Source organism: Talpa occidentalis, unplaced genomic scaffold (assembly GCF_014898055.3).
Source record: "Talpa occidentalis isolate TD23 unplaced genomic scaffold, MPIMG_talOcc4v2.1 talOcc4.5, whole genome shotgun sequence".
In the NCBI taxonomy this organism is placed as follows: Eukaryota; Metazoa; Chordata; class Mammalia; order Eulipotyphla; family Talpidae; genus Talpa; species Talpa occidentalis.
The window spans coordinates 13064508-13090514 of record NW_023604861.1 but is presented as its reverse complement, the minus strand read 5'-3'; the positions used below and the strand labels follow the sequence as shown (position 1 = coordinate 13090514).

The 26007-nt window shown below is 36.4% G+C and overlaps 1 protein-coding gene and 1 pseudogene across 4 annotated transcripts in view; one reads left to right on the top strand and one right to left on the bottom strand.

The window, feature by feature from the left end:
* The window catches only part of GPC5 (glypican 5), a 1063734-nt gene that overhangs the window by 126827 nt on the left and 910900 nt on the right, over positions 1-26007 (top strand). The gene's annotated exons all lie outside the window — the stretch shown is intronic.
* LOC119259813 (ubiquitin-conjugating enzyme E2 L5-like) lies at positions 19387-20125 on the bottom strand (annotated as a pseudogene).

Below are 26007 nucleotides of genomic sequence, written 5' to 3'. Positions count from 1 at the left end.
CTGCTCCCCGGCCACCGGAGGAGGGTCCCACATGGCGCGCAGACCTCTCCTGCCGCCCGCTGCTCCCCTCAGCAGTGTACTTCGGTCCTTCTGCCTGCTCTGCTCCCTGCTCTGGCTCTGGTGAATTCTCTCGCCCTCCCGGCTTCTGACTGTACCCAGTGCATGTATAAACCAAACAAACAAACAAACAAAATAGATAAATAAGACATGCCTCTAGAAAATTAATAAAAAAAAAAAAAATCAGATGAAATTATATTTTATAGGGAATAAAAACTTGTACCAGAATTTTGCAGTCCTTACTGGGGTGCAGCTAGGTCACTATATACATATATAAATAAAATCTTGAGTCATATGTGACATTATTGGGGGCGGAAGTAGCACTTTTATTGAATAATGGAATATAGCTTTTGCATTTTGCTGCAGCATAAAACTGGGTGCTTTCTCAGAGTTTTCTAAATATCTTGGTTTTAATATTGTGTTGGTTTGTAAAAGGTCATTGTAAAATAGAAAGTCCACAGGTGCTTATCTTAAAATCAGTTTTATAGAGCATCTATATAATATGCAAGGTTTTATGTCTTCTTTAATGTAAGGAACGTCTGTAAAATATTATAACATGTGAAATACACATTGAAAACTATTAAAAATTAATGTGAGTGAAAAACTGAGGCATAATAAAAAGGAAGTTGGGCAATAGACCAAGATAGATAAAACTTTAGTATATAAAGTGTGATATTTGAAATTAGTAGGGAGAGATGTTTTGTTTAGTAAATGATATTAGACTACCAGATGAAATATTTATCAAAAACTTGATTTTTTTTACATCTCATTATTATATAATCCAAGATAATTACAAGATCAGTATTTCTAAATATTTTTTCATTATTGTTTGTAAGGATACTTTATAGATACATGTGATTTTTCTGACTTTATTCCCTGTTCCTCAAATTTTAATAACACAAATCTCTACCCAGTATCTTATGTACTTATGTACTATAGCCCTTTGGAAGGTCATGAACAGTTTGAATAACTTTTTTTTTTTTTTTTTTTTTACCCCTCTCACCTCAATGATCTTGCCTTTTTGGGTATGGTATGAACCCAATGGGAATGCATGTCAAGAAACTAGAAGGGGAATATAAAATAAGTATTTAAGTGAATTGTTCTGACTTTACATTGATTAAGTCTCTTCTAAGAAAAATAATGAAAGACGAAATGCACAAAAGAGACACTGGTCTACTAAACTTCGACAGATTTGAAAATCTGTCTCAATTATAAAAAAAGTCATAAGCCAAATTTCTAATTTTACCTGACTACATTCACCTTGCTAAACACTAGAAAGTTAACAGTGATTATTTATTTTGAAGGTAGTTATGGATGTTAAAATTTTTCATTCATATATTTTCTACAATAAGCATTTCTAGCATTATCAGAAATACTGAAAATTTACAGCTTTTTTTGTGGAAAACCTGTGATCACATTGTTAATTTCACTTACCAGTCTCACACAGGTCTTGGAATAATTTCCACTTAATATTTGCGAATATAGGGTGTAGAGCAGTTACCTATGCTCCCTCTGGTTAGTAAAGGCTGCAGCTTGCATTTGAGCTCAGTAACCTGTGACTTTGAAGTGTTTGAAATTCCTATATATATATGACTTTGTTATTTCTAAAAGGTTAGACCCAGGGTCTGTAATTTCCAGGCTCATCAATCACAGTTTGAAATGTTTCGCTTGCATCCTGGTTGTGGTTTGATTGAATCTTAGAGGGGCTGTGTCCACTTAGTAGCTTGGCATTCAGGACTCCAGGTCTCCCTGGCATTTAGAGAGAATCAAGTTTCTTAGCCACTTGTAGTCTTAATTAGGGAAGTAATATCACTCTTAACTGGTTTATATTGTACATAAAACGTATAAAAATAAATTGTCTCAGTAGTTACTTTTGTTTTCCTAATTGATTCCTCTCTATCTTGTCTCTCTTATCTATTCTCTGTGTGAAATGTCCCAATTTCTCTTTGTACTTAGCTTTATTTTACTGTAATTTCCAGGCTCATCAATCACAGTTTGAAATGTTTCGCTTGCATCCTGGTTGTGGTTTGATTGAATCTTAGAGGGGCTGTGTCCACTTGGCATTCAGGACTCCAGGTCTCACTTCTTATAAGCAAATGTTTTACAAAGCATTGGTAGTCCTTATGGCTAGTAAGTCATAGTGTATTTATATCCAGAGTCAATGTCAACTTTTATTTAATGAATAATATGCATGTATGAATAGTGTGTTTGTTCCATACTTGAGTAAAAACATTTTGATTTTACTACTTAATTAATTCCTTGAATTTTCCAAATTGAGAAAAGGACTTTTCTATTATCCCCATCGGCTGAGTAAAGGTTTTTATTTTACTAAGTAGGGGTGTTTAAAACCAACATACAAAACAACACATAAAATATTTACTTGTTAAAATATATTTCAAAATATGAAGTACAGTAAAAGAATCTGGGAATAAGGGACAATTTTTTTCTAAGAAAATTTCTCACTATGAGCTTTTCATTAGACTAACAGAACAGAAACTTTGCTACCCAAGATTGTACTACCAGCTTCAAATATTCTCCTCATTCCAGTTTCCTTGCTCTCTTTGTCAGACTACTTACATTCACTCCCAGTTATTTGTTTTCATTACTATTGTTGCTGAAAATTTAGTCACTGAGATATAGTCGGGAAAATTAAAGCAACAGTCATCACAACTTAACTTAGAACATTCTGGCAGGACTAATAAGAAAAGTTAAGGAGCACTGGCTCCAATTACTTCTTTGATTTTTCTCTAATCTCCCTGATGTTCTGGGAAGAGAGTGGGTGCTGGCAAACCAAGTTAACTATAAAGAGTTGGGTGGAGATTTATCTATTGTCAGCCAAGGATGCTTGGTTCCTGGTTTGCAGGGCACAACTGTCAAGAGTTCATTTGAGATCGGTGAGGTAAATTCATGGCGGGGCAGGGTGGGGGGGGTGGCACGTGTTCTTGTATGTTGGCTCACTGGGAAATCAAGCACGTTTGCTTGGGTGATGTTTAATGTACTTAACGTGCCTTAAGTGCACATGTATACAAGAAAATTCTTAAATATAAATAATTTCTTGTGTAGTTATTTAGACAGTTCAGGGAAGATGATGACCTTTAAGATTTCCACCCCCCAGCATTTCCTGGTATCATGCATGCTAAAAGGTAATGAAGTGCCTGTCTTTAGAGTGCTGCCCTATTTTCATTCAAAACCAGATTTAAAGAGCCATCGCTCTATGAAATGGCAAAAGTTCAAAATGTAGCTCTATATTCAATATAGAGTTGATACTCTGTATTCTCAAGTATTAGAAAATATAAAATTGCATTTTGATATTTTTTCTAGTAGTAGTATCAGATTAATTTCCTGATTATGTATTATATGAGCATATTAAAATCAATTTATATTCTTGAGCACTAGTAAAGGTGGAAATAAGGATTGGTTATAGATAATCTTCTAGATGGATAAATGTGGTGAGGTGAATTTAAAATGGACTTTAATGAGTAAGTGCTGTAATAAAAACTTGCCCTTCCTCAAAATTTTTATCATGTGTGTGAGTATGTGTGTGTCTCTATTGCTGTATCTTTCTCCACTTTGTCATTCCATCCTGCCACTTGATTTGTGATCTCTAGAAAATAGAGAAGGGCAGGAAAGTGATAAAATTGTCTCAAAAATTATGACACTTTCTTCAAGAGTAAATATTTACATTATTCTTTTTTTAGCTTACAAATTTAAAACTGGCAACTGTAATACAATAAATAAAATTGCAAAAATCTATATATTTTGAATTTAGTCAGTTAAATTCTACTTTGTTGTTTTGTTTTCTGGGACTCATTTGAAGTTAAGTAGCTCAAGGATTCAATATTAGAAATAGGGAGATGTGCTTTCTAGTCTGTTCTTAGCTGTGTGACTTTAGAGAAGTCACTTAAACTTCTGAACTTTCATTTCCAAGCTGTAACATATTTAGCTCTAATATCTAATAGTCCATCGCTAGAGGTAGACCCAGGCCAGGTAACTTAGGCAATAGAAAGTGCCAGAGTCAGTGACACATTCAGGGAAATGCAGAGATGCAGATAGTTTTATGGAGTGTCATCCTAAATGTCAACAATAGAGCCATCTGTGGACTAATATCCAGTGGACTATGGTGGAGGATTGTGGGTGCTTTAGTGGTAGGGATTGTGTGGTCACATCTCAAGAGGATACCCCTGTGCCCCTGGAAACCAATGTTAGGTCAACACTAAAAGTAAAAAAAAAAAAAAAAAAAAAAAAAAAAGCTAGAAATGTCTGTTTTAGAAAGAAGTAAAAATGAAAAGTCAATTTGATGATCAGAAATCAGTCCACATGGTGCAGCAGACCTCTCCTGACTCACCTGCTGCTCTCCTCAGCAGTGTCCTTCGGTTGGTCTGCCTGTTCTGTTCCCCACTCTGTCTCTGGTGAATCCCCTAGCCCTCCGCACCTCTGTCCTGTGCCCCAGCTCTTGTATGCATAAATAAATAAATCTTTAAAAAAAAAAATCAGACCAAGGATATTGCAAGATGAGTGTGATACGTGCATGCCTACTGTGTGCAAAATACGGATTTTGTTTTGGTCTTTCAATTGTTGTGAACTAAAAGGACTCCCCCTTATACATAAAGGTTAAGAATCAAGAAGGTTAAATATTTTCCCCAGTATAACATTAGATTAAGATTTGGATTCTGCCACATGCTAATACTACTACTGTATAGTTACAGTGGTGATAGCTAAACCTAGTGGGAAAGTAGATTCCCAGGTGCAGTTTAAACATACAGGTTCCTTGGTTTCATCCTTGACTACTGGAATCAGACTTCTGGATGCAAGCCTGTGGAATATGTTTTGCTAGAGATTTCTCAAAAAACCAGTTGCTAGTCCATGCAGAAGAGAAAGAAGACTTATAATAGCAACCACAGGCATTGCAATTGGTACTATTTGATCATTGAGACCATTTTTGACCACCACTTCTGAAGGTTTACTTTCTATGACTATCATAATTCTATCCAACTCAAACCTTATAACCATCCCATCTGTTTTACTACATGAAATTGTTGGTGAGTATTGAAATACCAAAGGTTTAAAAAGTGTTTCATTTTCTTTCATTTTTGGATGAAAGCCTCTTAAATTATAGTATAAAACAGTTAAGTTTCTAGCTATAATCACATTTATTGAAATAAATGAAATATAAATCCACATGAGTCAGATTGTGTTTGTTCCATGAATATGGAACTTACTGTTAATTGACACTCTGAGGAGTCCTAGTACTGCCCATTTAAATATGGGGTCCATTGAAAAGGCATTTTTAAAAGAGCTATTTGCAACTGGAAAATAGGAATATTGAGAATAACAGACCTATACAAGAAAATACTTACCCTTTAGCTACCTTAGAATCTTTTTTCCTAAGGAGACCCTGACATTTTATGTTCATGTTAAAACTATACCCACTGGTAGAAAGTTCTATTGACTAGCCATATGATGCTTAATTCAATAGCCTACAGCTTTTCTTGTTCCTCTCTATATATTAATTAGTCATTTCTTAAAAGTTTTTTTTTAGTTTTGATGAAATAGAAAATGTATGAGGTCAATTTGGTATCCACAAATTGAGAAAGTAGTGACTTTTCCCATTACTAATATTTTGAGTAATGGGTTATTTTCTTTAAGTGCATGCTTATAAGTGGTTATATATTTGAAAAACTATTTTTATATTATATCCATGGTGGTTATCATGCTTTCTAGTGCCACATTACTTTCAGTGTCATAAAGAGCTCCAAAAGAATAAAGGGAATAACAAATAGTTGAAGCAGTATCAAATAAGAATATTTAAATGTTAATAATCTGATACTATATTCTAAATTGATTTATTATAAAAACTGAAAATGTACAGATATCAATGAAGAGGTAAATGCAAATGTTCTTAATTTATCCATCAAACACAAATGTAGGCAAAATCAAAAGCAAACTAGAGAAAAGTGAAAGAAATATAAAGAATTAAAACTTAAAATTCAAAAAGAAAATGCTCATGTCTCAGTCAGATTCCCGGCAGGGTAGCAGCACTTAGGATTGGATTTTTTGAGGAAAGTTGTCAGTTTACAAAGGTGGTGGTTAAGGGACTCTGGGATTAGCAGCCTCAGGAAGTTATTACACCTCTAGGGAAGGACATGTGTGACAGAGCCTGCTGAGAACTGTGTCAGTGGGAAGGGCCCATCTTCTGGAAACTGTGTCATCGAGGTACTTCGCCAAGGTGGACTACAACCGAGGTACAGAGGAAGCAGACGTCTCCTGTTACTGCCACCTGCTGGCCAAGACTCCGCAGTGACTGGACCACTTTGAAAGAAGGCCCAGCGGAGAAAAACTCAGGGACAGTGAGCTTTGTCTTTCCTGAGCTGCTTGCATGACTGTCTTTCATGCATTGCTGTGCAGTTGACTCCTCATTTATTGCTCTCTGTCTTCCTCCGTGTGCTAGGTCAAAAACCTTAGATTACGTGCCCTCTTAGCCCCCTTACTGCGAACAATTTCTGTTATTATTGTGAAACTTGGTCAGAAAGAAAATGACACGGATAGTGCTTCCTTCTGGAAGAATGTCCCCTTCCAGGTACTTGTGACTGAGGACTACTAAAACAACAAAATGTAGAGCTAAAACGGGCACTCGCTGTCTTAGTCACAAACTGATATCTTCATACCAATGTAGTAGAGGTTATTTGTGATGGTATAAAATATGTTTGCACTGGTCCAACCACTATGGAGAGCTGTGTGGAGATTTCTTGACCTACTAAACATAGAGCTTCCATATGATCCAGCAATTCCACTCCTAGGTATTTACCCAAAGGACACAGAAACATCAATTCCAAAGAGCACCTGCACCCCTATGTTTATAGCAGCACTGTTTACAATAGCTAAGCTTTGGAAACAGCCCAAATGCCCAAAAATAGATGACTGGATCAAGAAGATGTGGTACATATATACCATGGAATATTACTCAGCATTCAAAAAAGATAAACACATGCAATTTACAGCAACATGGATGGCACTGGAAGGGATCATGCTCAGCGAAATAAGCCAAAAAGAAAAAGAAAAATACCGGATGGTCTCACTCATAGCAGGAATCTAGAAAACTTAAATAAGGGACCAGGAAAATGAATAACTATAAGAAAGTGAAAATCAAAATCAACAAAAAACTATGAACCAGAGACATTTTTTGGGGGGTGGGGGGTGGGGGGTGGGAGGGGAGGGATTGGGGTCAGAATGGGGGGTTGCAATTGTATGGGGAATATAAAAATAAAATTTATTATAAAAAAGATAAAATATGTTTGCAAACTTTCTGACACCCCTTTTAATTCCCCTCCCCTTGAATGTGAGCTACACTTAGTGACTTGATTCTAATCAACAATAAGGCAGAAATGATGATCTGCCGTCCTCTCCCTCATCTTTACAACTTACTTAGGGTTAAGCCAGCTGCCATGTTGGGAGGATACCCAGGCAGGTCTGTGGAAGGTCCATGTAGCAAGTGACTGAAGCCTTGGCCCACAGCTGCAAGGAACACAGGCCTTCTACCAACAGCCACGAGTGAGCCTTCTGGGAAACAGATGATCCAGTCCATTTAAACCTGTGAATGTCAGCAGCCCAACCCAAGCCTTAACTTCACTCCCATCAGAGTCTCTGAGGCAGAACTTAGCTAGCTTCTTAATACTTAGCTAGCTACTCCCAATTTCTTACTCCTCAGAAGTTGTAAGATGATAAACTTGTTTTAAACTTGTTAAGTGCTGGGTGATTTTTTTATGCAGCACTAGTTTATAATACATTGTTTATGTTTTAGTCCAGAATTCTGGACTTTTATCACATCAGAACTCTCTGTCTATAGAGAGTTGTTGCTAATTTCCCTGGTCCTGCTTCCTAGAAAAGAAGTAGGATTCAATTTCACTATATTCCTCCAAGTGATTAGTATGAATGAAACATGATTTTGATGTCTGTATTTTAGGATGGCGCTACTTTCTTTTTTTCTTTGATTTGTTTCTAGAAGCAAATTGTACATTCTGTGGTTTTAGGTCTTACACTTCTTTATATCCTATGCTAATGCTTGACATTTACTTTGAAAAGATTTTCCACATTAATAAGTAATCAATTTGAATTTTAATGCTTACTTTGAAAACAAAAACCAAAGTTCCATATCCCATTTTGCAATTACTTTTTAATATCCCGGTGCCTTTCACTGCCATAACAACAATTCCATCACAGAGAATCATTTACGTTTCCCTCAGAGGTCATTCTCTGAAGGCCTCTTTGGCCTGCAGTGTCCTCTCAGCTAAACATTTGGTCTTTTGAAACTCACTGGAAATGTCAACTTTATTATCTCCATATCTTGTCATTCCCCATGTCCTGATTCTCTTGCACCTTAGCTTGACCCATGCATGCTTTTATGAGAGTGCCTGTAACATTTTATTACGCTTACCTTGCCCATGAGTATTTTCTGCCCAGTCAGTTCTGTAGGTACGCCTAACCCACTGCTCTGTTCTCAGCTCCATCATCTGTCACTTGACCCATCACTACCGTTGATTCCTTACCTTTCACTTGCGCATCCTGAGTTCTTCTTAAGCCTTTATAATTCAGAGCTGGAGACATGATACCTGTCTGTCGGTCACTTACTTTAGGACTTTCAGGATTAGTCTTAGAATCCTTTCGTTGTACTTATGTACTTCTTAAATGAGACAATACTTCAATTCATGCATTTTAGTATAATTAATATTTATACTTAAGGTTTGCACTTCAGAAATTTTCAGTGGAATGTATGTAGTCAAATAAAGAGTATTTACTTCCATAAAATATGATGAGTAAAAATGGTTGCTTTTTTTTTTATTTTATTTTATTTGTTTATTTGTTTGTTTTGTTTATACATGCACTGGGTACAGTCAGAAGCACGGGAGGGTGAGAGAATTCACCAGAGCCAGAGCGGGGAGTGGAGCAGGCAGAGGGACCGAAGTACACTGCTGAGGGGAGCAGCGGGCGGCAGGAGAGGTCTGCGCGCCATGTGGGACCCTCCTCCGGTGGCCGGGGAGCAGCCGGGGATCGAACCGGCGCTGCAGAGGCCGCGGGCAGCGTCGCAACCCAGCGCTCAACCGCTGCGCCACCGGGGAGGCCCGCTTTTTTTTTTTTTTTTAAAGGGAATTTTAGCCACCTTACCTAGGCGTCAGGAAGTTTTCTTTAACTTTTCTGTGAGAGATATAGTCACAGGTATGATCCTTGCTTTTTTCAAATTTCTATTTCCCTCACCCATTCTACACACTCACCCTCCCCCCTTCCTGCTCCCTGCCTTGCACACAATTGTTATTTTTAAAGTTAGAAGCTGGGAAAGTTGTTATTCTACTTTGTATTCTTTATTATTTTTGTGTTTGTGTTCATTTTTTATTGTCTAATGCATGAAGTGTTCTCTGTATTCTGGTATGTCTAGAGTACATAGACTTTTACAGGAAATCTGTAGAGTGAGAATATTATAACATGCCTCAGCTCATCACTACCAGCTTTGTGGACATGGAATTGCAATGTGAATTCTGGTCATTTGTGTTCTCCGCACTTTTTAAAATTATTTATTTATGCATACAAGAGGTGGGGAACAGGCCAGAGGTGTGGGGGAGTGAGAGGGTTCACCAGAGACAGAGTGGGGAGCAGAACAGGCAGACTGACTGAAATACACTGATGAGGGGAGCAGTGGGCAAGACAAAGAGGTCTGCTGTGCCATGTGGGTAGCTCCCTGGCCAGGACTCGAACTTGTGCTGTAGTGACTACGAATAGCTTCATAGTACTGAATCTTAATCCCTTGCACCACCAGGGATGCCCCTGTGTTCTCTGCTTTGAATTTGACCTTATGTCAGTACTGACACACATCTCCCTTTCTTCTAAGATCTTGGTTCTTGCTTTACTGTAGTATCCTTGTCATTTATAATGACTGGTACTGACTCCAGCTTTAGCTCTTGCTTGTGTCACAACTAATGTCTGAGAAGGATATATAATTACTGACATATTTTATGATCACATATTTATTTGCAACATCAATTCACTTGTACTTAACATGCTTTTAATTTTAATCCAGCACAATTTGTGAGGCAATTATGCTCTGAGGTAATTAAATTATGAATGAAGAATTTTGATATTTAAAATCAATGTGACATTTTCTGAATAATTAAGTTGATTGAAGAAAATTTTAAATTTTATACACACACACTCTAACAAAATGAGGGACTAGGCAAATTAGACCAATTTATTACTGAGGAGAATTAGGAAATCTAAAAATATTACACAAAAATTTGCTTGAAGGCATAAGAGAGCCAACCTATTAGTAAATAGTTTCAGGGCCAAATCTAAGAAAAATGAAACAGAAAAAGTAAGCTCTTAGAGATCTTCCCCTTGGTGTTTCCAGATTCTGGAAGAGGCAGCTGCATATGGCTAAGACATCTTGCAGGGATTTTAACAGCTTCCTAGAGCTAAGAGAACCAAACTTGGAAGTAGAACTTGCTAAGGCAGGGGTTGGACTCCAAAAGTCTGTATTCGAAGAACATGCTTACAGAACAAGTTAGCGCTCTCATGAGGATAAGTAATCTCAATTCCTGATTCTAGTAAGGTGGTATGGGCTTCTAGGTATTCATAAAAATTTCCGAAAATTAAATGAATTTTTTGTCTGGAGAAAGACAATATTATTTGAGACTTCAAATTATCTTTTAATTTTCTTATGTCATAAATGGTCCTTAAACAAACAAAAACAGGCATATGAGAAGGGAAGATGTTGGAAAACCAAACAGCAAAAGAGACCAAGTCAAAGAGATTTCAGACCATGGAGCTATCAAACATACAATTATGAAAAAGGATGTTTCAGAATTTTTAGGGAAAGAAAAGACAAGATTCATATTTTTAGCCAAAACGTGGAAAATGTAAAAAGGAAACACATGAGAAATTCTAGAAACAGAAATATAAAATAACTGAAATTAAGCAAATGAGGGATGAGTTGAACAACAAACTAGATGAAGCTTTAGCAAAGATTAGTAAATTGAAATATAAGTCCAAACTAAATATTCAGAGACTCAAAGGGATAGCAAATATATTAAATATAAATATATATTAAAGAAAAAATGAGAAAATCAACATCTCTAGTAGGAATCTCAAAGGTAGACAAAAAGGCAGAAAAAAAGAATTTCTGGCATCATTGCAGTATGTCAGTAATAAGATAAAATTTACAAATAATATAAACTGAAAATGAAATCTGCCAACAATACAATGAAATTCAAAAAAGAGATGAATTCATGGTAACACCCACAATTCCAAATAGTTAAGGCTGATGAAATTCTAAAACAGAGTGAGCTATTGAGAAAAAAATGATCTATAAACTCAATCCCAGTAAAATAAAAATCCTATTTATTGGAAATTGAAATGCTTTTTGCAAGATTTACATGTAAATGAATAGGGACAAGATAGAATAAGATGTGTGAGACGCTCTTGAAGGAGGAGTTAAGAAGACTTAGACTTGTGTAAGACTTAGACTTGTGTAAGACTTAAACTATATTGTGTAATTGCATAGAACACTTTTATTTTAGAAAATAAACAGTATATCAAAATAGTTTGGCTAGACTTTCTTATGTCGAGGCTTGTTATAAAACTACAATATTAAATATAGGGCACTATTACTATATAATGAGACAGTTAATAGAGTGAGTAGAGTGTAGAAACATCCACAAATACTTGAAAACTTGGCTTATGATTATTTTGTTTGTTTCAATAAAAGTTGCTGATTCAGTTGGGCAACCAAGGGAGAAAGTGAAACTTGACCCCCATACCATTCACACAAATTTAGTTCTATGCCAATTTTTAATTTAAATATGAAAGATAAAACACTGGTGATTAAATCATAACATTGTAATGAGGGATACTTTATTAAGCAAGGCGTAACAGTCATTAACCATGTAAAAGGAAATTGCAAATTGGGCTACATTTAAAGCCGTAACTGTTAATAAAGACACCAGTAGAGACTGGAAGGTGAGTCACAGGTGGGAGAATACATATGCAACATATATACTAAGAAATGGACAAGAACCTTGAGCATGTATTCTACAAAGCTGAATATCCAAATGGTCCATGAACATATAAAAAGGTGTTCATCTCAATCAGGAGCAGAGAAATGCAAATCCATGGCTCAAATTTCAAAAGACTGAATGTTGACAAAGATGGTCAACTCTCCTACTACTGGTCATAATGTAAAGTAGAACAATCATGTCAGAAACACTTTACTAATACTGAACATATGCATACTGAATACGTATCCAACAAACTGCATGTTCTTGAAACCCAAGAGAGATGTAGGAGAATATTTATAGCAATATTATTTGGGATAGTCAGAAAAGAGATAACTCTCATCCATCAATACTAAAAAGAATGAATACACTCTAGTTTATTTATACAATGAAACACTACTGCAATAAATAGGAACAAACTGCATCTCCCTTTGAAAACTTGGACCAATCCTAACAAAGCCAAAGGAACTATGTATATAGGCAAAAGAACTATGTATATATACAAAACTAATGTATGCTGTTTGAGTGACAGAGGTAGTTCTGTTTGGGGAGGAAAATTGGTTTGTAATAAGCAGGACCTTAAAGACGGCTTCTGAGATGCTTGGCATGAGTGTGTTTGCGCTGAGTTGTGTGCTATTTGTGCAAATGCATTTTTGAAAGTTAAGGAAGAGAAAGAATTCAAGTGGAGTTCTCTATTTAGTTCTACGTACACTCTCCAAAGTTATTTTACTTAAATATTTTAATTTTTTATTTAAAATTTACTTTGCATCATATTAGTATGTGAAAGTGTGAAAACTTGAGGTAAAATTTGAGAAAACAAAATAAGAAGCTCTATTCTTCTGTAACATGAATTTTTAATCTAATCCAAGGTCATCTGCTTATACTGCTCCTCCTTCAGGCTGAATCACATACGTCTGCTTTAAATATTATGGACAAACTAATTCCTGGCTTATAATAGAGCCTACTCTTGTTTAGACAGTATGGCTTTTGATTAGTATGGGGCTTTTAAATGGAAATACTTGGTAGGTATATAACCTTACAAAGAAAAAAGGAATTGAATTTAGATATATGTTTAAAATGAATTTAGGGGAGCAGACTAGGTATATTACAGATGTAGGAAGAAACTCTCATATCAGCAAAATCAAATTAGTGTCTCTGATAGTAACATGCTGAACTCATAAAGAGGTCGGAAACAGTTCTAATATGTTTCAGTAGAATTTGCTCAAGAAATTTGTTTTTCAAGCTGCGGCAGTAGTGTCTGGTTACCGGGTAACCCATTGTTTTATTAACCAACTTGTTTAAACTTCTCTTCATTCTTGATTGTTCAGGATGGTGTGTTGATGTATTGGTAATAGGGGTTTGTTCAGGATAGTGTGTTGATGTGTTGGTAATAGGGGTTTGGGTGCTTGAGTCTTATTTGAAGGTGAAATAAATTATTTATGAAAAAAACCTAAATCTGGGGTTATTAAATAGAGTTTAAATACAACTAAACTAAGGATTTAAAAATATATCTTCTTTAAGCAGTAGTTTCTTAGGGCCTCCCCTGGTGGCGCAGTGGTTGAGCGCTGGGCTGCGAAGCTGCCCGCAGCCTCCGCAGCGCTGGTTTCATCCCCGGCCACCGGGTGAGGGTCCCACATGGTGCGCGGACCTCTCCTGCTGCCCGCTGCTCCCCTCAGCAGTGTATTTCGCCAGTCTGCGTGCTCTGTTCCCTGCTCTGGCTCTGGTGGATTCTCTCATCCTCCCGCGCTTCTGACTGTTACCAGTGCTTGTATAAATAAATAAATGAATCTTTAAAACAATAAACAGTAGTTTCTTAGTATCTGATAAATGTTGTAATCATAGGGTTTTCAAGTATGTATTTTTACATAAAATGATAATAGTAAAATAATAAAAATAAGGCGTTTATATTGTGTAATTGCATAAAACACTTTTATTTTAGAAAATAAACAGTATATCAAAATAGTTTGCTAAAGAACTGTTCTTTTCATTTAACAGTGAAATCAAACTCCTTATGCTTTTACTTTTTTCATCCTAAATTTAGACAAACATTCAGGACTTTTCTTTGGGTGGATTCTTTCACATTTTTCTCTTTTATGAAACACTTAACAAATTATTCTAATGTGTACTTATTTTTCTTATAACAATCGTATCAGTTACTTTTTAAAAGTGTGATTATTTTATTATTATTAGCTTTCTGGTGGATGTTCTTTTGCTGGTGAGATGATTAATTTCTGAAAGTAGAAACTGCCTTTTTTGTTTTCTCCCATATAAAGGAATGCCGAGTGTATTCAAGATACCCTCATTGAATAGAGTTATGTGATTAAAAATTTAAGCTGCTTTGTGTAAAGTTCAACATTTTTGGGAGATCATTGTTTATAAAATTGCTCCTGTACTGTGTATTGTCCTTGCTATATTGCTATGAGAATAATGAAATTTCTGGTTCAGCACTCATAATGGAGCCTCAGTAAGAAATTATAAAGATCAGTTGAAAATCAGTTTTCATGCTGCTTTCACATTGAAACCACTACAAACCCACTATGCTACCTTCTACAAATTGAGTGTTTTTGTAAAGCTTAATTGACTAGTAGATATTAAAAACAACATTGATGTCATCTTTTTTACGAAGACTTGAAGAAGCATAGTTTCAAGTAGAGGTGCCTTGTATATCCAGAGATTGGCTAATAATAGTCATACATATGCACATACTCTAGTGGTAAATATTCTTTTTTTTTAAAAAGATTTATTTATTTATTTATACAAGAACCGAGGTACAGACTAGATGGGCAGGAGGGTGAGAGGATTCACCAGAGACAGAGCAGGGAATAGAACAGGCAGACTGACAAAATACACTTCTGCGGGGAGCAACCGGCGAGGCAGGAGAGGTCTGCAGCGCTATGTGGAACCCTTGCCGGCTGGCCGGGATCGAACCGGCGCTGCAGAGGCTGTGGACAGCTTCATAGCGCAGGGCAAAATGGCTTGCACCACCAGGGGAGGCCTCGTAGTGATAAATATTCTTAAGCATCAAATTTACATATGATCTTTAGGATTAAACTTCCTCACTTTCTGGCATAGCTGCCAGTCTGTGTAGGAATATCAGATTATTCTGAAGCATGCTACTAGTTTAGAACAAGTCTCTGGAATCACCACTGTGCAAGGTTGACTGAGTGGCCATGGGAGAGTTTCTCAATTTCTTGGAGACTCATTTTCCATATCTAAATGGAGAGAATGATAGTTTACTTTTAAATGAAGAGTTAGAAGGATTAACGTTGATAACCCTGAATAATATACTTTTTCCTTCCTCCCAATGCCACAGAGAAAAAAAAATGGGTGAGAACATCCCAACTTATAAAAATTCTGTCTCGAAAATTTGAAAGAGTAAAATGAAAAGTAGAAGAGAGGAAGGGTACAGGATGAAATCCTAGAAATAGACAATACTTAAAATTGTGAAAAAGTGGTAAAGAGAAGAAAGAGTCAAAAGTAAATTCCTTTAGGAAATAATTGGTAAGTGGGACTTCAGTCAAATCAAAATCTTCTGCTTTGTTAAAGGCATGTCAAAAGAATAAGAAGACAAGCCACACATTTGCATAAAATATTTACAAAAGACACATCTGGTTAAGGTCTGTTACTCAAAATAAACAAAGAAATCTTAAAACTCTATAATGAAAAAACAAGCAACCCCATTAAAAAAAATGTGTCAAAATCTTTAACAAATGCCTTCCAAGACACACTAGTCTGTGTCAAATAAGTGTATTAGAAGAGGCCGCATCTTATGTCATCAGGGAAATGCAAATGAAAACAACAGGCTACCACCATGCACCTATTATCAGAATAGCAAAATCCAGAAAAAGAACGAAATGCTGTGGAGCAAGGAACTCTCAACTATTGCTGATGGGAATGCAGAATGGTGCAGCCAAAAACTAAACATTCTTTCACCAGATGACACAACAATTATACTCCTTGGTATTTTGCCAAAAGAGTTGAATAGATATGTCTACATTATTGGCTTAGTAAATTGAGGAATACAAAAGTTAAGTAAATTTAATGAAGAATCCAAACTGAGGACTGGAACCTAGGAACAGCCACCAGATAGCTCTGTGGGAAATTTTTTTTAAAGATTTTTAAAATTTATTTTTGTACAAAAACCGGGGTGCAGGCCAGATTCACAAAAGGGTGAGAAGATTCACCGGAGACAGCAGGGAACAGAACAGGCAGACTGATGAAATACACTGCTGAGGGGAGCAGCAGGCGAGACAGGAGAGGTCTGCTGTGCCATGTGAGATTCTCGCCTGCCAGCCAGGATTGAACCCATGCTGCAGAGGCTGCGGACAGCTTCACAGTGCGGTGCTCAACCGCCTGTGCCACCAGGGGAGGCCCTAGATTCTTTTACACCAGAAACAAAGGATTAAAAAATCATGTTCTTTCATCTTAGAGGAATGAAGAGTTCTTAAGAGCTATGATTAGTGTCTAGGACTTAGTGTCTATATATATGTCAGTAGTGTGTGGTTAAAGAAGGCGTCTTCAGAAACTTTCAGTAGGTTAGTGTATGCATTTTTGAGATGTAGAATGTATGGTTTGGTGATATCCATGTAAGTTTATTGTTCCGTGGATGTCTGTTTCTGTTCATCTTTCATTGAAAACAGCCATGGCAGACTGGTCAGTATAAGTGGAAATGTACTTACATAGTATGCCTCTCCTTGAGCTTTGCTGGGTTTGGCCTTTAAGCATTGATCTGTAATTGGGTTCATCAGCCTGACTGTCAGGTTGGTTCAGTAATTTAGCTGCAGAATATCTTACATCTTACGGTGCGTAAATAGCCCAGATCCACACACACACTTACACAGGCACTTCTTTTTTCTCTTTCCTATTTCCAAAGTGGAATTTTTATTCATTAGCAATTAGCCTTTCAATTTTTTAAATTTATTATACAACATGGAAAGTTTATACATTTCCCTTTAATATCACTTTAGCTGCCTCATCACACACATTTAATCTTCCGTACTCGTTTGAATTTTGTTCTGTGTGAGGTATTTTCCAGCTTCTATTATGATTTATTTTAAACTTTTGAGTCAATCAGACGTGTGTTTTCAAGTTTCAAATACATGATGTTTTTATTTTCTTGCTGACTTTCCCTCTTCTTAAGTTGTCTCTTGTAATTATCTCCTTTGTCTTCTCTACTGCACAAAATTTTCTCCTCTCTGAACTTCCCTTTAAGTATATACATTTGCTGTGGTTTGTTTTATATTCAAAAACACAAACAAAACCTTTCACCCACATTTTGATTTTTGAATGACCTGTTTTTAGCTTCCCTTTACAGGGAAAAAAAAATCTCCCTTAATGAGATGTTTCCACTTTGTTACTTTTCTTTTCACATTCCCCTTTTATGGGGGGTCTAAACTGCTTTTTGATTTTTGTTTATTTTTAATTATATTGCTTTTCATTGAGGTGATATTGGTTTATAACACTGTATACTTTGTGGGCCTCTCTCATAAGGAGCTACCTGCAGCCAGTGCAGCACAAGTTCTATCCCAGACCAGGGAGATACCCACATGGTGCAGCAGACCTCTCCTGTCTTGCCTGCTACTCCCCTTAGCAGTGTATTTTAGTCAGTCTGCCTGTTATGTTCCCCACTCTGTCTCTGGCGAATGCTGCCAAATCCAACACTGATGTGTAAGACTGATTTTCTTTGCTATTTAATGAGGGTAGAGTAGTAAAACACCTGATTTCAGTGGTAGATTTTTTTTTTCTTTTGCAGCCCTATCTTTATTTATTTATTTTTGTCTTGGGAATTTTAATTGTTACTGAATGCGTAACATTAGTGATTGTTATTTTCTCTTAATGAATTGATCCCTTTACCATTATGAAATTATGTTTATTCTCAATACTATCCTTCCCCCTGAAATCTACTTTGTTGGTAATATTCACATTTAATTTTCTGTGGTTTAATGTTAGCATGATATATCCTCTCTCAATCTCATGCTTTTAACCTGTTATCTTTATATTTACATTATACTTCTAATAAGTAGCATATAACCTAGTCTTGCTCTTTCTATCCGATCTGATAAACTCTGTCTTTAAATTGGTATGTTTAGAATCATTTACACTTTATGTGATTAAACATGGAGTTAGATTAAATCTATTAGCACTGTTAATGTCTTTACTGCTAATTTGAATATGTTTGTCACTTCTGCATTGGTTTTGATTTTTTGATGATTTCCTGCTTCTTTGCATGACCGATATTTTTTGATTGAATATCAGACATTGTGAACTTTTACCTTCATGGCTGAATATTCCCATAACTATTCTTGAAATTTGTTCTGAGATATAAATTGAGTTTGATCTTTTTGAGTCATACTCTTCAGATTTGTAGGTGGGGAAGAGTGGTATTTAGTCTAGGGTTAATTATTTTCTATCATGGGGCAAGACCCTGCTGTGGAGTCTACCTAAGGCCTGATGAATTAGGAGGTTTTTAGGTGCTGTGGGCAGGGACAGACACTATCTTCTGGGATTTTTGTATATTCTTGCTAGTTCCTTTTTTTTTTGTTCTCATAGATCAAATTTTATGGACATCCAAGAATTTACAAAATCTCAGCATGTGCACATTCTCTGTTCACCCTTCATCAAAGCTCCACTAGACCAGAATATTAACACCTTTCTCCTGGTCCCTCCACCTTCTCTCTGCTAACCACCAAACTTTTCACAGAGTGTAAAAGTTATTTTTGTTGTGTTTTGCCACTTCGTTTTATCTGGTAATTTATAGTATACAAATGAATTAGACCATCTGGTAATTTTATTTTACTTTCTGACTTAATTCACTTATAAAAATCTCAAGATCCATCCATATTGTCCCCAAAGACTCTATTCCATATTTTTAATATCTTAGTGGTATTCTGTTGACTGGATATATGTCACAATGTCTTTATCCCATTGACTGTCGATAGGCATTTAGTTTGATTCTGTGTTTTGGCTATTGGAAAGAATACTGCTGTGAACATAGGGGTGCCTATATCTTTTCATATTCTTCAGATAAATACAGAAGTGATATTGCTGGATAATATGGTGTTTACATTTTTAATGTAACGAGACCTATTTGTTTCTTTTTAAACATCTTAATTTTTTTTACAGGTTACCTAGACCATGTTTGGTTTAGAAAACTCTAGAAAGTTAGAGATTGCCAACAAGAAGCACACGTCAGCCTGTGGCATGTATCGATTTTCCACAAACCTGCATTGTGGGGTGTCTGACTGTAGTACTTGGGGTCTCTGCTCACACTTTCTGTAATCAGTCATGGCAGATTTTAGTCCACAAGTTGCTTTTCCCCATATTTCTCTGTAAATTCTCAAGCATTCCTACAGAATTTTTTAAGGTCCTGAGAGTATTCTTCAGCTAGATGAGCCTGAAGGGGGTGCTCAGGCTGGGAGTTGCTCATCAGTGCTGTGAGGTCCTGGATTATTTGGTTAGTTTTGATTACTGACTTCCAGCTTTCAGCACTAATTACTGGCAAACAGACTTGCCCCTTTTCATCAGTGTTTTGGTGATAGATCTTTGTTTTATTTTATTTTTTATTTTAAATTTTTTTAAAGATTTATTTATTTATTTATGTAAGCACTGGGTACAGTCAGATGCATGGGAGGGTGAGAGAATTCACCAGAGCAAGATTGGGGAACAGAACAGGCAGACTGATGAAACACACTGCTGAGGGGAGCAGCGGGTGCGGCAGGAGAGGTCTGCACGCCATGTGGGACCCTCGCCAGCGGCTGGGGATCGAACAGGTGCTGAAGAGGCTGAGTGCAGCTTCGCAGCCCAGCGCTCAACACCTGCGCCACCAGGGGAGGCCCTACATCTTTGTTTTAAATGTTATCCTCAGTGATTTGAATGGATACTCTGCTGCAAAGTTGATTTCAATTCTGAAGCCTCCCTTATGGAGGGTTGTCAGAAACAATAAGCCCATGCCAAATCAATAAATTGGTTCCATCAACCTGGATGTTAGGAATGTTTCCTGTTCCACATTTAAGGATCTGTTCAAGTTCCTTCATTGTTTCCTCCTGGTCACCATCTTGCATCTGGTGCTGCTACAAATCCTGTTTTGAACTCATTGTTTGTGGGAGATTTTACTTTATATGCCCTACCAGCTCGGTAATGCCGAGCATACCAGTAGCCTAGCACCACTGAGTACATGCTTGGTTTTTGTGTCAGTGTCCTGGCTTGTGGGTTTTGTCCAGTGTTACTTATGTAGTTATGGAGACAACCCCTCATCCCACAGCCACCACCATGAAATAGAAGCCTATGTCAAACCAAGTGGACTAAGGTGGCAGCTACATAGTGGTCACAGCAAACAATTTAGGGGTGTGGGTTAGGAGTGTAAGGGGATATGATAATACTTTCCTCATTCATGGCAGAAGTCTTACTTCTAGTTCCTGTCTTGGGGTTCACAGTGGGGCTTGTATTGATTTCAGTGCCTATTTATGCCTCTGAGTTGCTTGTTCGTTTCTGGTTTATGGCGTTCATCCTTGCTTGGAAATATGAAATGTTTCCTATTAATTTGTGTTTTTAAAGCAGAAAGGGCATTAGTTTATGTTTGCTAGTTCATCCATAATGAAAAAAAGTGTTTTTGGAAAGATGGAATAAAAGTTGAATTTAATTCTATGCAATAATTCTCCTTGCAGGTATATTATTTGGTAATTGAACTTGTTTACTCATTCTGCTAATTATCAGCCTTTCTCACAAGTTCTTGCACTTTAAATGTTTTTGTATTTGTATTTATAAAAATATAAATACTTGTAACATTTGTATATTTAGTATGCTTAAGTCCAAACCTTTATTAAAAAGGTTTCAGTATTTTATCATTTTATTATAAACCATCTCTGATAATTGATTAGCATAATTATTATCTTTGAGCATTTGACATAAAATAGCCTTAAGCAAGCATCATTATTAAAATATGTATTTGCATAATTAATTCACATGAGTCTAGTTCCTCATGGAAATTATTAAACAAAGAAGATAATGTGCTCATTTGAAACTCAATACTATAATTATAAGTACAAACAAGTAAAAACATTAACTTCAGTCATTATAGGAACTATTCACTTTTAAAAATAATGGGATTCATTACCTAAGTTACAAAAGAAAATCCATCTCATGAATTCACAATTATATAGTTCTCCATTTTGGGGTGAAATGTGGATAAGTGGTAATTATGTGTTCATTCATGATAACACTTTATAAATTAGATGAGCTGTATCAAATATATTGAAGATTTATATAAATATATGTAATATATATGTATATGTGTACATATTATATGTATAAAATAAAAGTTAAATGGCAATACAGTTTGCTGAAACAAAGTATCTCGGGAGTTAGTAGAAATGTTCTAGAAATCTATGAGGGAAAACTGAGCAGGATTCATGGTTAAAATCTCAATGACTGTCTTTTAAACTTTTGTAACTAATAACTAATTGATTTGCCAAAATAAGCAGTTATTTATTTACCATGGTTATTTTTTTTAAAAGATTTATTTATTTATTTATACAAGCACTGGGTACAGTGAGAAGCGCAGGAGGGTGAGAGAATTCACCAGAGCCAGAGCAGGGAACAGAACAGGCAGACTGATGAAACACACTGCTGAGGGGAGCAGTGGGCGCGGCAGGAGAGGTCTGCACACCATGTGGGATCCTCGCCCAGCAGCCGGGGATAGAACAGGTGCTGCAGAGGCTGAGGGCAGCTTTGCAGCCCAGTGCTCAACCACTGCACCACCAGGGGAGGCCCACCAGTGGTTATTTTATTTAGCAGTGGTTTTGCAAACCATTTCTATAGTTCACATGCTAATACGTTAAAATAATGAATGCAATGCAATGAATTTGGGTGTAATTTTATTTATTTTTTTAAAGATTTTATTTTATTTCTGTATAGAAGAACTGGGATATAGGCCAGAGATATGGGGTGGGGGAGGTAAGTGGATTCACCATAGATGGAGTGGGGAGCAGAATAGGCAGATCTATTGAAATACACTGCTAAGGGGAGCAGTGGGTGAGACAGGAGAAGTCCGCTGCACCATGTGGGTAGCTCCCTGGCCGGGGATTGAACTCAGACTATAGCGATGATTGTGCCAATACTTAACACCTAGACCAGGAAGGCCCTGGGCATATTTTTAGACTTAAATTTATAAGTCTGTTATCTATCTTAGTAATAGAGCATTGACTTACTGTCTGATTTTAATCTCATCATGGAAAGATGTTTATTTTTTTGGCAGACTTGGGTCTCTTTTCCTATTATAAATGCTAGCTCATTGGAAGATACATAATTAAAGAAAGAAGGGGATGCACTTATCTTTATTTTAACCTACAGCAATTAAGATATTCACATATAAATATGTGTTGAATTCAACTTTGTTTGGAATGTTCCAGCCCTTGTGTTATATCCTTTAGAAATCATACACATAAATGAACATGACCAGAATACTTTGTAGCTAATAGGGTTTTCATTCTAAGGTCCCTCCAAGATTTCTTAAAAGTTCTTTGAACTCAAAATGAGCAGTTGTTGTTTCAAAGCAATCAGTCAACAACTATTTATGGAAACTTGTCCCTGTGCTAGATAGTAGGAGGTAACAAAAATATATGACTCTTGGATTCTTTAATTGTACAAAGAAAATACTATTTAATGATATACAGACCCAATCCTGTACTAATGTTTTCCTTGCAAGGTATCAGAGTAGGTATTTAAAATATTTTATGCCAGTAGACATGAAGTTGGGGATAAAAGTTTAGAGAAAGATAGAAACTTAAGGTCATTAATGAGACTGGTTAAGTAAGAAATATATCAGGTCTTTTCAACCAACTCCTATACAATGTCCAGGCAAAAATCTAAATGGTAGTAGTTAAAATAGAGATATTATATAACCTAGCCTTTTGAATCTCCTTTACCTTTTTCTTCAAGATTTACCTCTTAGAGAATGAAATACATTTATTCATATTACTCATAAATAGTGGGATATTTTCTTTATTCATTCAGTAAATATTTGCGTGTCCAGAACTTTTTAAACTCCTGACCCAGAAACACTGCAGTCTATTTGCAAGACTGTATGATATTTAGCTAATTTATTGCAATAATTATTTCATATAAATCATTACCCTTCTGAAATCAAATGTAGCTGTCTTCTGAATGACTTGAATTGCTTTTATTCATTTTTGGGAGATAATAAACAATTAACCAATGATTAGAATGTGGGAGATTATTTGTAATGATGAATGTAATAATGGAATTTAATTAACTTCAAATAAATATTTTAGTGAGCGTTCATGTGTACACCCAGATCTTTATTTATAATATGATTGCTTCTCTATTTTTGTCATTACCCACTGCACCAGAAATCATGCAGAAAAATTAATACCAATTTAAAAAGGCATGATCTAAAAATTCATAGCATTTTAGTGTTTATAGCATTTGTATTGTGATTAGTATACAGATTACAAAAAGACTGAAATCCAGTGCGACTGATGATATTGTTTTCTATTTCCTAAACACACTTTCCTGATTCTTTCAGATATATTTCAATGAAATTGTCTCTTTTTCCTGGGTTGGATATTTTTTAATTTTTCTAGGGTCATCATTGATAAGGCATAGCAAGAAGTTACTCTTTATAATTATTAAAAGAAATATTATTTCCTTATTTTCTGTTTGAATTACAATAATAACAAACATATTAATGATTAGATTATTCTGTCTGTAACAGGATATTGAGATATGCCTGGAGTAAGGAGTTCATTCTGCTCCCTCAACCACATCAACCAATTTACCTGGGACTAATGATTTTCTCTGAAAAGTAACCACAACAGTATAGTGTAGAAATATTTGGACATGGGTGCAGCAGTGAATGAATAGTACAAAAAGGCTTCTGAGAATTCATTACAAGGGGAAACAAAGTGTGACAAAGGAGCTTGACTTGGCCACATATCCTGGGAACCAGAGGTCAGCCTTGCTGCAGGGCAGAGTGAGATCATTCTTGTTTGAACCATTCTCATCTTGACCACCTGCAGGGAAGAAAGGCTGCTTGTGAAATTTTAAAGAGCTCTTCCCCATAAATGTTGCAATACCTCTGGTTGAAGCAGCTTGACTATGGGTTACAGGAGAGAGAAGGGTTGCTTCGGCCATACAACATTCCAGCCAGCTTGCTGAGTGAGATTGGAGCAATGACTAATGGGTCAGAAGGACTCATCTTTGGCTCATGGTATTAGTCCAAGTTGAATGTCAAAATGGAGTCCACAGCTGGTAGCAGAAGTGGTCCCTGGCCCATCATGAGTACTCAGAACTCCCAGAGGAATTGCAGGGACACTATGGCTGAGGGTGTATCTTTGAAGATTGTTAAAGTCAGAATGATGATGTTATTACTGAGCTTACTGAAATTTCTGTGTAAAGGTCAGTCTGATCTAATTATTGACCCAAACTAGTTACATAAATAATTTTTACTTTTGTTGTGAAGGTTTGAAGGGCATAGTTTTTGCAAGGAAGTTTGAGATCAAATATAAGATCATTTTTTAAAAAAGATTTATTTATTTATACAAGCACTGGGTACAGTCAGACGCTCAGGAGGGTGAGAGAATTCACCAGAGCCAGAGCGGGGAACAGAACAGGCAGACTGACAAAATACACTGCTGAGGGGAGCAGCGGGCACAGCAGGAGAGGTCTGTTGTGCCATGTGGGACCCTTGCCATTGGCCAGGGATCAAACCTGCGCTGCAGAGATTGCGGACAGCTTTGCAGCCCAGCGCTCAACCGCTGCGCCACCAGGGGACGCCCCAAGATAATTTTATTTTATATATAATGAAACAAAAACAATCCAGCAATTATGAAAGACTAGTAATTATGCCACAATACTGATATATTTTGTGTTTTTTTATCATTACATGAAAGCAGTTAGACTACTGAATGAAGATTCCTTTGATATGAAGAATTCTTTGGCAAACGTTCTTCTATTTTATTGTACCATTTTCATATTGTAAGGGATATTGGCACTAAAATTTTTCATCTTGCTGATTGCTATGAAAACATTATGTGTATTTCATTTTTCTTCACATGTGATAGTTGAGGACAGAAATACACATAACAACACTGAATAATGCCCCAAACTATAGACATTTTAATATTTTCCTATTAGTTGCTATTTCTTTGTAACAAATTACCCCACATTTAACAGCTTAAAAATATATTTATCATCTTAAAATTTTTAAGGGGCAGGAGTTCAGACAGGACCTAAATGGGACCTCAGCTCAGGCCCGCTTCGGGCTCCAGGCTAGGGGTAGGCTGGCCACATTCTCATATGGGAGGATCCATTTCTCTCCTCACTCAGAGGTTGGAATTAATTCCTTGTGGTTGTGGGACTGAGGGCCACTCGCCCTGCTGGCTGTCAGCTGGAAGCTACCCTCTGCCGGGAGCACTCCTGCCTTCCCTAAAGGTTATCCTGTTTCCTTGCTCTTCCACTAACCCCCAGTGTGCACTCCATCAAGCCAGTAAAGAGTTTTTAGACTGAATATACTGGAAAGACAGTGTCTTAGAGATTTTAACATAATCACAGAAGTAAGATTTTCTTACTTTTGTGATGTTCCTTTGTTAGGAGTAAGTCATGGTTCCTGCCCATGCTGGAGGGAAAAGGAATACATAAAGACACGGATGCAGAAGGTGGGTTGGGGGGCCACCTCAGAGGTAATAATCATTAAGAAGCCATTTACTCTCTATTTTTAATTAAATAAATAACCTGAGGAAATATTTAACATACACAAAAGTAAATGCAGGGTTCTATTTACCATATTGATCATAATGCCAAGTGCACAGAACTGAAGACTACAGGCCTATCTGGAAATTCTGGCAAATGCTGATTCTGAGACCCATATCAGTCTGCTCCAATGGGTTTTTGCTGAAGC